This window comes from Clarias gariepinus, chromosome 4 (assembly GCF_024256425.1).
Source record: "Clarias gariepinus isolate MV-2021 ecotype Netherlands chromosome 4, CGAR_prim_01v2, whole genome shotgun sequence".
Taxonomy (NCBI): Eukaryota; Metazoa; Chordata; class Actinopteri; order Siluriformes; family Clariidae; genus Clarias; species Clarias gariepinus.
The window spans coordinates 19,472,075-19,482,925 of NC_071103.1; the positions used below are offsets into that span (position 1 = coordinate 19,472,075).

The 10,851-nt window shown below is 36.6% G+C and overlaps 1 protein-coding gene across 2 annotated transcripts in view; it reads right to left on the bottom strand.

Annotated features, from left to right (window-relative positions):
- Positions 1 to 10,413, bottom strand: part of clcn1b (chloride channel, voltage-sensitive 1b) — a 28,551-nt gene extending 18,138 nt beyond the window's left edge. For both annotated transcript variants that reach the window (XM_053494702.1, XM_053494701.1), the window contains exon 1: positions 10,337 to 10,413. The gene's annotated coding sequence lies outside the window, so the exon portion shown is untranslated. The remainder of the gene's footprint in view (positions 1 to 10,336) is intronic.
- Between the last annotated feature and the right edge of the window lie 438 nt (positions 10,414 to 10,851).

Sequence of the window (10,851 nt, forward strand, 5' to 3'; positions counted from 1 at the left end):
CCAGATCAAAAGCCATTTCGCAGCACACACACACACACACACACACACACACTGTATGTGCATGTTTAGTACAGTATACTAAAACATTGTAAAAAAAAAAAAAAAAAAAAAAACACACACATGGAATAATCTACAAATAAAAGGAAACAGCCATGGCAATAAAGAAGAAAATGATTTATCAAGAGGACATTCTTCACCTTTTCTCCAATGCACCATGTTTCTTGTGCTCAAACACAGACCTATTTACACACTTACTGAAAATAACAGCTAAATCTTAATCTTTGCCAATCTGTGTGATCTGTGACTTCCTTACACCTCAACAAAATCACTTACTGCCTATAAATGATTATCTAAAATGTAAACATTCCATCCATCAATCTTTCATGACCATCTTATTATGTATGAACAACAATTTTGTTTTTCATCTTTTTAGAAGTATTTTTTGGATAGTGAGGACAGCTGAGAAGATCATCAGGGTCTCTTTTTTTCCTTCATTATAGACATTTATACCTTACACTGTAACCAGCTTGGCGTACTGCATACTCCTGTGTTGCTTAACATAGCGGTGAGGTGGAGGTGGAACGATGCTTCTTTTTTAATATGTACTGTACTGTACAAGGTGTATACGTTGGAAATGACAAATAGCCACTTGACGTAATCTTATAGAAGAAACTTGCAAAGATCTTATCCACAAATATACATGTACTAAAAAGTCACTTTAACTTATACTCATATATAGTAATAAAAACAACAATGAATACATATTTAGGTTGTGTATATAAAGGTTAATTTAACTTTAAATGAAAAATCATTGTTTTAAAAATAAGTTTTTAAATGTTCAGTTGTGCAGTATAATAAAACAATTACAAGTAAGAAAGAAAAATTGTTATAAAATTCTTCAGAATATTTAAACCTACCTCTTTTGAAGCAGTTCTCTTGGGCATTCTGTATTGACACTGTACTGTAGGTATGCACAAAGTGGCTTTAAAACCAATACACTAAGTAATTTTTCTCTCTCTTTCTCCCTCCCTTCTTTCTCTCTCTCTCAGATACAAAGAAAGAGCAGGTCCCTTAGCATGTAAACATAAATATATAAGAACAAATAGTAAAAATATATAGCAGCATACACTGTAAAACACCTGTATTTTTTATATATGTATACATGTATTCCTCCTTTAAAATACAGTTATAAATATATTTGCATGAACACATTTGAAATAGAGATAGTTTAAAAAGTGTAAAAGAGTGTGTGCATGTGTGTGGCCAAGGCTGACTTTATCCTTCTCTCTTTTATCTTGTCGATTGACGTGTTTGGATGGTTGGAGGACAGAAAGGTAATTCACAGACCTTTAGACAGCGTGAGAGAAAAGTCAACTAAGAACAAAATGGTGTTTAAGTGCATTTCTCTGAATGTCATGCTTGCTTTTTAGCGCTACTGGCATTTTATTCTAAACTCAACAAGTTACACGAGTTCAAATTTATGCCATAACACACCAGGTACACTAATTAAACTGATTTTGTGAATTGGCATCGCATTCAAAACTAATTTTTCCAGCAGTAGCCTGATTAAAGGCCCTGGGTGGTATTGTTTTTATTTTGGACTAAAAAAGTCTCTAAGCTTTCCAGTGAACAACACCTACAGTAGGGTTTCCCATCTACAAGTTAATCACTTAGCGTTCCGTAATTCCTTTGCAGTCACAGCTGTTCTGCAACACTTGACTTAACTCACTAGATTATGACTAATTGAGCACATTAAATGTTATTATACAGGCTTAAGAGAAAAATAATAGAATGCAGTTGTTTGTTAAAGGTTTTGGCTTAATGACCGGAATTTGTAAACCATGTTTAAAGCCTAAATGCTAAAATGTAATATATTAAATGCAGAGCTGATCCTGAGAGCATTATTCTATATCTACATTTGTTTGTCTTTCTTGTGTTACACCTTGCTTGCTTATTGAGTCCTATTTAAATTCATGTATGACAGCGTACTGCAGGACATAAAAAATGTCAGAGTAAGAAATGATAAATTGTTTAAAACCGTGAAGTTGAATTTAAATATTGAATTTAAACTGCACTAACTCCTGCACTTAGTTTCAGCCATTTTAAAAGAGAGAGTACGTTACAGAACAACTCATGGCAGTGTTTTTTAAATCCTTGACTGTGATTTTTGTTGTGTTCTGGTTAAATTTATTAATTAGTTTTTCATTTATTTACTCACTCACTTATCGTCTATTCCAATTGTACAGGGTCCTATGTACCATCCTAGATACAGGGTCGCAGGAGGCCTAGAGCCTATCTCAGGACACTTAGGGCACAAGGCGGGGTACACCCTCTTGAAGGAGTGCCAATCCATCTCAGGGCAACCACACACATACAGACACACACATACATCACACAATCATTCATACAAAAAATTGGCATGTATTTGGGCTGTTGGAGGACATTGAAATACCCAGAGGAAACCCACCGACCACCGACCGGAAGAACATGCAAACTCCCTGCTCTCTGGAAAGTAGAAGTAAAAGATCTGGAAGACCTGAAGTGGGAATCAAACCCAGACGCTGAAGGTGCTAACCTTTTGTGCTGACCTAGTATTGCTACTGTGCAGCATTCTATATTTATTTATTATTATTAATAATAACAATAATAATAATAATAATTATTATTATTATTATTATTATTATTATACTTATTTATTTATATTCCTTTTTTTACCTGACTGACATGAAGCTTCATAAATTTTTCCAGAAAGTGTAAAAACTGAAAATTAATAGTAACTGTTTGTGATGCTTTTTTTCAATGGTTTGTTTACATTGTAATCCTCTTTAATCCAAGTCCAACTATCCATGTAAAACCAATGAGCCAGAGCATAGGCAGATACAGAAGAAAAGTCATTTACACACATACAGAGAGAGAGAGAGAGAGAGACTATACACACATACACAAACAGGCATAATTTCTTTTTTTAAATTACGATAATTTTGTAACAAGGTTAAAGTAAAAAAAAATTGTAAAGTTTGTTGGTAGTGATTTTGGAATAGTTTAGAAAAAGTCAACGCCCACAAAACAGAATTAAAATGAATGAATCCAATTTCACCAAACACAAAGTATGGTACATTGGACAGTGATTTTGTGGACAGACACATGGTGAACAGTGAATTTGCTTCCCAACCAAAAAAGGTCTATTTTTATATCAAATGGCAGAATGTCTAAGCTAGTTTCAGGTATTTGGTGTTCATTTTTTCTTAGGATTAGGCTGCAAAATTTTAACCTGGCAAGTCTAGTAATACTGTAATTTTGACCCCATCTCTGCACACCACGGGTTGCAATAATCTGTAACATGTGCATGAATGGAATCAAATAAATTAGCAATGGATAATACACTATTTACTTAGGCCTTTAAATTCTTACAACCTAAAATTGTAGGGTTAAAATTTTTATTTCTATGCCTAGCTATTTCAAAACAAAGAAATGTTTCTCTTTCACTCACTAATTCCCAACATCGTTTATCCTGTACAGGATCTCTGGAGGTCTGGAGCCTTTTCGTTGGTAGGATACACCCAGGAAGGGAAGTCAGTCCATCGCTGGGCAAACAAGCACACACAGACTATTTGAAATTCTTAATTTCTTAATCGGCCTAATCTGCATATCTTTGGACTAAGTGAGGAAACTGGAGCAACACACACAGACCAGAAGGTAAGACTTTTATTTAATGTAATGTACAGGATATAAACTCACCTAAAGGATTATTAGGAACACCTGTTAAATTTCTCATTAATGCAATTATTTAACAACAATCACATGGCAGTTGCTTCAAAGCATTTAGTGGTATGGTCCTGGTCAAGACAATCTCCTGAACTCCAAACTGAATGTCAGAATGGGAAAGAAAGGTGATTTAAGCAATTTTGAGCGTGGCATGGTTATTGGTGCCAGACGGGCCGGTCTGGGTATTTCACAATCTGCTTAGTTACTGGGATTTTCATGCCCAACCATTTCTAGGGTTTACAAAGAATGGTGTGAAAAGGGGAAAAACATCCAGTATGCGGCAGTCCTGTGGGCAAAAATGCCTTGTTGATGCTAGAGGTCAGAGGAGAATAGGCCGACTGATTCAAGCTGATAGAAGAGCAACTTTGACTGAAATAACCACGTTACAACCGAGGTATGCAGCAAAGCATTTGTGAAGCAACAACACGCACAACCTTAAGGCGGATGGGCTACAACAGCAGAAGACCCCACCGGGGAAAAAAGAGGCTACAATTTGCATCGTTTAAATGCCGACAGATAAGTGTTTCCATTTATGCGCACAGGCGCTGTGTGTGTGTGTGTGTGTGTGTTTTTCTCTCTTCTGCGCTGCTGAACACATTAACACATACACACAAACACATTAAAGGCGAGAGAGAGAGTGTGAACCGGCACGGTGTCAAATTACGTGCGTACACACATAACACACACACTCTGCAGTGCAAAAGAAAAAAAAACACACACACACACTCAAACACTGACACACAGTAAAGGCGAGAGAGAAAGAGAGCGTGTGTTTTTGTGTAAACCGGCGCGGTGTCAAATTACGTGCGCACACACATAACACACACACACTCTGCAGCGCAAGAGAAAAAAAAAACACACACACACACGGGTGTTGAATATACCAGTAAGAGACGAGTCTAAGACCCAGCAGGGGAAATGAATACCCGCAGCGCAAGAGAGAGAAAAACCATTGGCTTAGTTGTGATGACGCGACACTCGGCGTCAAAACAAGAAGCCCATGCGTTATACATGATACTCGGTGCTCGTAAACCACGACAACGCTCGTTTTTTAAGTCTAAATTTATAAAAAATCTTTGCTCGTCTTGCGGAACACTCATAAACTGCGTTACTCGTGATCCGAGGTTCCACTTAATATAAAATTCATATTCATATACTTCTGGCAGCATAATAATACATATTCTTAAAATACATTAGAAATAGTTTACGAGGGGCGGGGGGGTCTCTATTTTCAACTGAAAAGACCGAAGCAGGAAGCAGGAAACCTTATTCGGCAAGGTTACTAAGGCAAGGTTTAAGATGACTTTTAGGAGTTATTTTAGGGTCTGTGACCCAGAAAATAAAAAGCACAAGAGATTGGTTAGTAGCCATACGGTTTCACTTAACAGGCAAAACCTTCTATCTAAAACAAACTATTAATAAAATGTCTGATGATAAAGGTATGATATCTTAATCATATTAATTTGTCTAATATCCTGTGACATTTAAACATGCTCCCTGTGTCATAAGCTGTTTTTAACCACAATTATTTAACCACAATAACAATTATTACCATGGAAATACAAACACACACATACATATACTGTATATATGCACATATATTATATACTATATAATATTATATATTTATGTTTTTGCTGAAAACTAAAAATGACAAAGTCCTTATTGGTTCATTCTAAAACAATTACAAGGAAGGAGACAAATAGATAGACAGACAGACATATAGATGGATGGATGGATGGATGGATAGATAGATAGATAGATAGATAGATAGATAGATAGATAGATAGATAGAAAAAGTGAGCAAGAGAGAGTGAGAGAGAGAAAGTTGCTCATGTGGACACAAGATATGAAGGTCATAATGTCTTTGAGAGTTAATTAAAACCATAATAATCATGCATTCCTTTACAAGACTCCTCTGTGTATGTGTGTGCGTCATGATATAATCTGAGCCAGTCACTGACAGATTAGACACGCACACACGCACACACACGCACACATACATATGCACGCACTATTGAGAAAAAAAACATAGGGCTCGGTTCTGTCCTACAAATCAACTGCTCTGTAACACACTGTCCAACCATGAGTAATTGTAATGATAAAATATATTTCAAAATTAAATAGATATCATTAATTCTTTGACATAAAGTGAAAAGCATTTGATTATTTAATAAACACAATAATCATACTCATGCTTTAGTAAATATCATCTCTGCTTCAAGCAGGTAGTATAAGTGTAAACACTGCATGAAATAGCTGTCCAACAGTAAAGAAAGTTTATTCATTTAACAGAATTTAATTGTTTGCATAATATAGGAATACAGTGACCCAAATCCTCATCCAATAAAATTCATATTCTGTAACCACACTAAATTAGTGACAAAATTTATCTGTAATATTCTACATTGCATCATCGAATTATACTAATTTTAACTATGATTTTGTTGTATGCCGAGTCAATAACAGTTTTTTAAAAAATTATTTCCAGAATTCTTACCAGAATTTGATCTAAATTCATGACTGTCTCAGGGGCCTCAGTGTACTCGCTCATCACGCTATCCACTTTGCTGCTGTCTCTTTCTATTTCTCTCCCTCGTTTGCTCAGGTTGCTCTTTATCCCTCTCACCTCTCTACCCCTGTCCCTTTAACCTTCAGAAAACATTCAGGGCTTAGTAACTGTACCTGCCTTTTATGTGTCTACTGTACAGAATATACGGGTAGGAAACTACATCACCCACAATGCAGTTGTGATTAATGTCTGGGGTTGATGATGTGCTGTCAGCAACATTTAATACACAAGGCAGGAGTCCAGCTCATGACCAGCTTATCCATCAGAAAAATCCATCTTATTTTAAAATCCATCTTATTTTAAGACACGAAGGTCAGCTGTTCTGATATAATTCTTGCAAGTCAGTATGGTCAAGTGCATTTGCAAAACACATAAAACACATCAAGCACCATGATAAAACTGGCTCTAATGAAGACCGTCCCATGACTAAAAGCAAGACTAAAACTTACCTCTGCTGCAGAGGACAAGGTCATTTAAAGTTACCAGACTCAAAAATCAACAATTAACAGCGCTTCGCCGTTATGAGGATTTAAAGAATAAGCAGCAGACACAATAAGCAGCAGACACATCTCAATATCAACTGTCCAGAGGAGATTACTGCATATTTTGGGTGCCTTCAGCATGTTTTTCAATGTTTAAAAAAAATAAATAACAGGAAAGACCATAGAAATTAAAACTTTTTTAAAACGTGTTCAAACTTTTGATTCATACTGTATATACTGTATGTACGCATAAATATAAGCATAGAAATACACTTGTATTGTGGATCTGTGGATTTTTTTTCATAATGTACATTTACAGCATTCTTCTTTAATTTTTTGTTTCACAGATTCTGAATAAAGAGATTACATGAACATCTTTCACCATCTCTAAAGAACATTATAAGTGGTTTATAATAAATTATAAATGTGCAATGATTATAAAATCTATCTATATATAAGTTTATTGACATATTAGTCATCAATTTCCAAATTAAATTAGTAAGAAGAATATTAATTAAAATAATATTTTCTTGTTTTTTTGCATCTTTTATAATTTGATGGGGTTTTTTTTAAAAAAGCGATCAGTTAAATTTGTTGGTTCCCTGTTTATACTGCTTTATGTGCCATGTTAATTAATAAATTTGAGGCTCCAAAAACTTAAAAAAAAATAATAATAATAATTAATTTGCTTCCTCCAAAGCACAGCCAGTTTTTCTGTTTTTTTTTTTCAAATGTTTTTTGGGTTACTAGTCCTGTTGTAACACTCAACTGTCTAGCTAATGATATGAGGTTATGCTGAAGAATAGAGATTGCCCTCTTTCTTCCACATTCTTTGCTATGCATTAAATACACTGGCAGCAAAAATCCTCAAAGCATGATGCTACCACCACCATGCTTAACAGCTAGTGCAATGTTACTGACATTTAATGCCTTCTGCTTTTTTCCAAGGCCTTTCCTTGTCCATGTGCTCAGATGCAAGCTTTAATTAAGTTTAAATGTGTTGGTTATGGAGCAGGAGCTTCTTTCTTAAATGGACCATGTTAGTCTATGGTGATGTAAAACTTTCAGTTCAAGACAGGCCTGTGCTTTGGGAATCTGTGTGTCTCCAAGAGACATTCCTGACTTGTGTAAACCTACCATCTTCTTCATCATATCTTTACTGAGCTCCCTGAACATTCCCATGTGCTGTGTGATGGTCAATTTAAAGAATGATGTCAAATAAACCCTTTTTATGTTGGTGCATGGGAGCTACCAGCTGTAGTCAATCATAATCACTAAAAGAAAGTTGTGAGGCCTTGGGCCTAGTAAACTAAAAGACATTTAGGATGCCTGAATTAATGATCAAAGTGTGTGTGTTTGTGTATTATTTTAAATCTCTATAGATTTTATTTATTTTATTTTTTCCCCCGATTTTCTCCCTATTTTTAGTCATGTCCAATTCCTGCTCGTCAGGGCTCCCGCATTAAAGCTACTACACCTCAGTCAGGAGGGCCGAAGACTATCAAGATGTTTCCTCCGAACCACGTGGCGTCACTGAGTTTTTTTCGAACAGCTTGCTCACGCACCGTTGAGGGTGACGTAACACATCTGGTTGGCTGTAGAGCCGTAATTAATGTGGGAGCACTAAATAACACTCAGGTAAATCCCTCCCCTCTGAGAGACCTCGGCCAATCAGCTCTCTCTAGACCTCTGGCTGCGAGAGTTTTTTTACACTTTAACAATGCCCAGCAAACCACAAATGAAGTTGCTAGCTTTACTGCTTAGACACAATCATATACACAAACACATGTACATGAATACCGCCGCGCAAATAAGTACCAAATAAGAAAAAAATAATCAGTTTAACGTATAATAAAGAGATCAACTTGACCATAACGCCTATTTATAGAGCTGCTGACAGAGCTTTATGCCTATGGGAGCCATTCCCTTTGCAGGTATCTCTGATATGTGTGTACATGTGAGTAAAGAAATGTCTAATAAAAAACACAATATGATCAAATCCTCTTTTTGTGCAGCACAGTAAGTGGGGAAAGAGATGAAGTACATCTCTGAGAAAAAAAAACCTACATGTCAGAATGTGGTCAGAAAACCATTATATAGTGATAGATATATATATATCATATAGAAGATGGCAAGATTTGACATGACACCACAATGCAAAAACTCAAACACTGCTTTCCAATGCAGAATTCTTTTTCATCCTGGCCCTCGTCCTCTCCCCTCCTTCCCTTCGTACTCCAGGGCAGAAGCTAGGCCACATGCTGTAATTAATAAGCTGAGCCCATGCTTTCTGCAGCTCTCTGCTGAAGAGAATTGGTGGATGTATATTTAACCTGCATGCTCAGGTTTCCGCTCACACACGGCCACACAGATGTGGAGCGTGTGTTATAGTCAGCACACATACTCACACACAGCTAACAAGCTGAATGAAGCTGCTTCAGTACACGTTATACAACATTTACAGTATAACACTAAATAATCTGCTTGGACGAGAGGTATTCCTCAAGTGCCGATAATAGACGGCAACGGCACTGGGATGTTTAACCATATGTATCGCTCTGCGTCACGGGTGTTCTAACAATTACCAATTTCAGTAACTGTCGGTAGCCAGCATGGATCAGAGCAGTTGCCTGCCAAAACGCACATTCAAAACCATTCCCAAAAGAGATCACATATAATAACGTTATACCACGTTATATCATCAATGTTAAACAACACATTCTCTGAGTAATTGCAAAAAGCTGGCCCAAACTACCTCTGAAACCTCTGTGTTGTTCTGTTCACGGCTAACGTGACCTACAAACCTAACTAGGTTCTGACACAATCCTAAATCCCTGATCAATGGCATTACTTGGTATGTGAAACAAGGTATTATACACCCTACATAGGGCACTAGCTTTCCATTTAATGCTATTTTGGATTCAACCCTGGAAACCCAAAAGTTATCTAATACTCTAAAGCGGATTAAGTGGAAATATAAAGTTACATTTTGTAAGTTTCTCAGGACTGTCCACCACCTTCATAGTTTATTCTCCTCCCTTTTTGGCTACATACATTAGTACGGGTAAGTATTTAAAACTACTCTTACCCCAGTGAAAATTAATAACTGGTCAAATAAATAAACAAACAAATCATAATCTGTTGATCATAAATGATGTTTGTAAAACTATTGAATAATAGCAATATCACACTTGAGGTTGTGCTGAATGTCAGTACAGATGTGATGTTACTCATGCTGCGCCTACGGCTGCATCACAGCCATGCTGATAATTAGCACAACAGATCTCCCTCTGGTGTGAAATTGCTCCTTTATTATATAGTCCCTGACAGTGTTCATTAAATTCGGGTGCAAAAATAATTCTTGGAAATAATAACCACGATAACAAATCCCTATGGGAGTGGTTGACAAAGTATATTAAGACATTAGATGTTAAAGCTAATGAAATATAAATGGTTAAATGATGCACCATAAAAGGTAAACACAAAATGTAAAGAGTAAGCTAATATATTTACTTACTTTTGGTCAGTGTGATAACATGCAGCACATCCAAATCACAGCCATAACCAACAAGTCACTGGTGCAGGTTCTAGCCACCACGCAGTTACTGTCAGCGAGCTCTCAATATGTCAGCACTCAGAATAGAACGGAAAATCAATTAAAGTGTAAGCTATTGGAGACCAGCACTTTAAAGGCCGTTATTTAAAGTGAGTTTAATTTGCTGGATAAGACTGTTCACGTTATCAGACTTCATCTCAGCAAGGGCTCGACACACACAGCATGTCAACAACGTACCTGAGCATAACCTAACACAAAGGGCAGAGAGGGGGATAGACAAAGAGAGAGAGAGAGAGAGAGAGAGAGAGAGAGAGAGAAAAAGAGAGATTAGGAGACACAAAGAGAGAAAGGGAGAGACTGACCAGAGTCTGCTGATATCTCAGAGCTTTCCTTTGCGATGCATCGGCAGCCATTGACAAGCTTACACTGAGCCAAAAATAAACATACACACCGTCCTGCTCCTGTATTACAGCGCC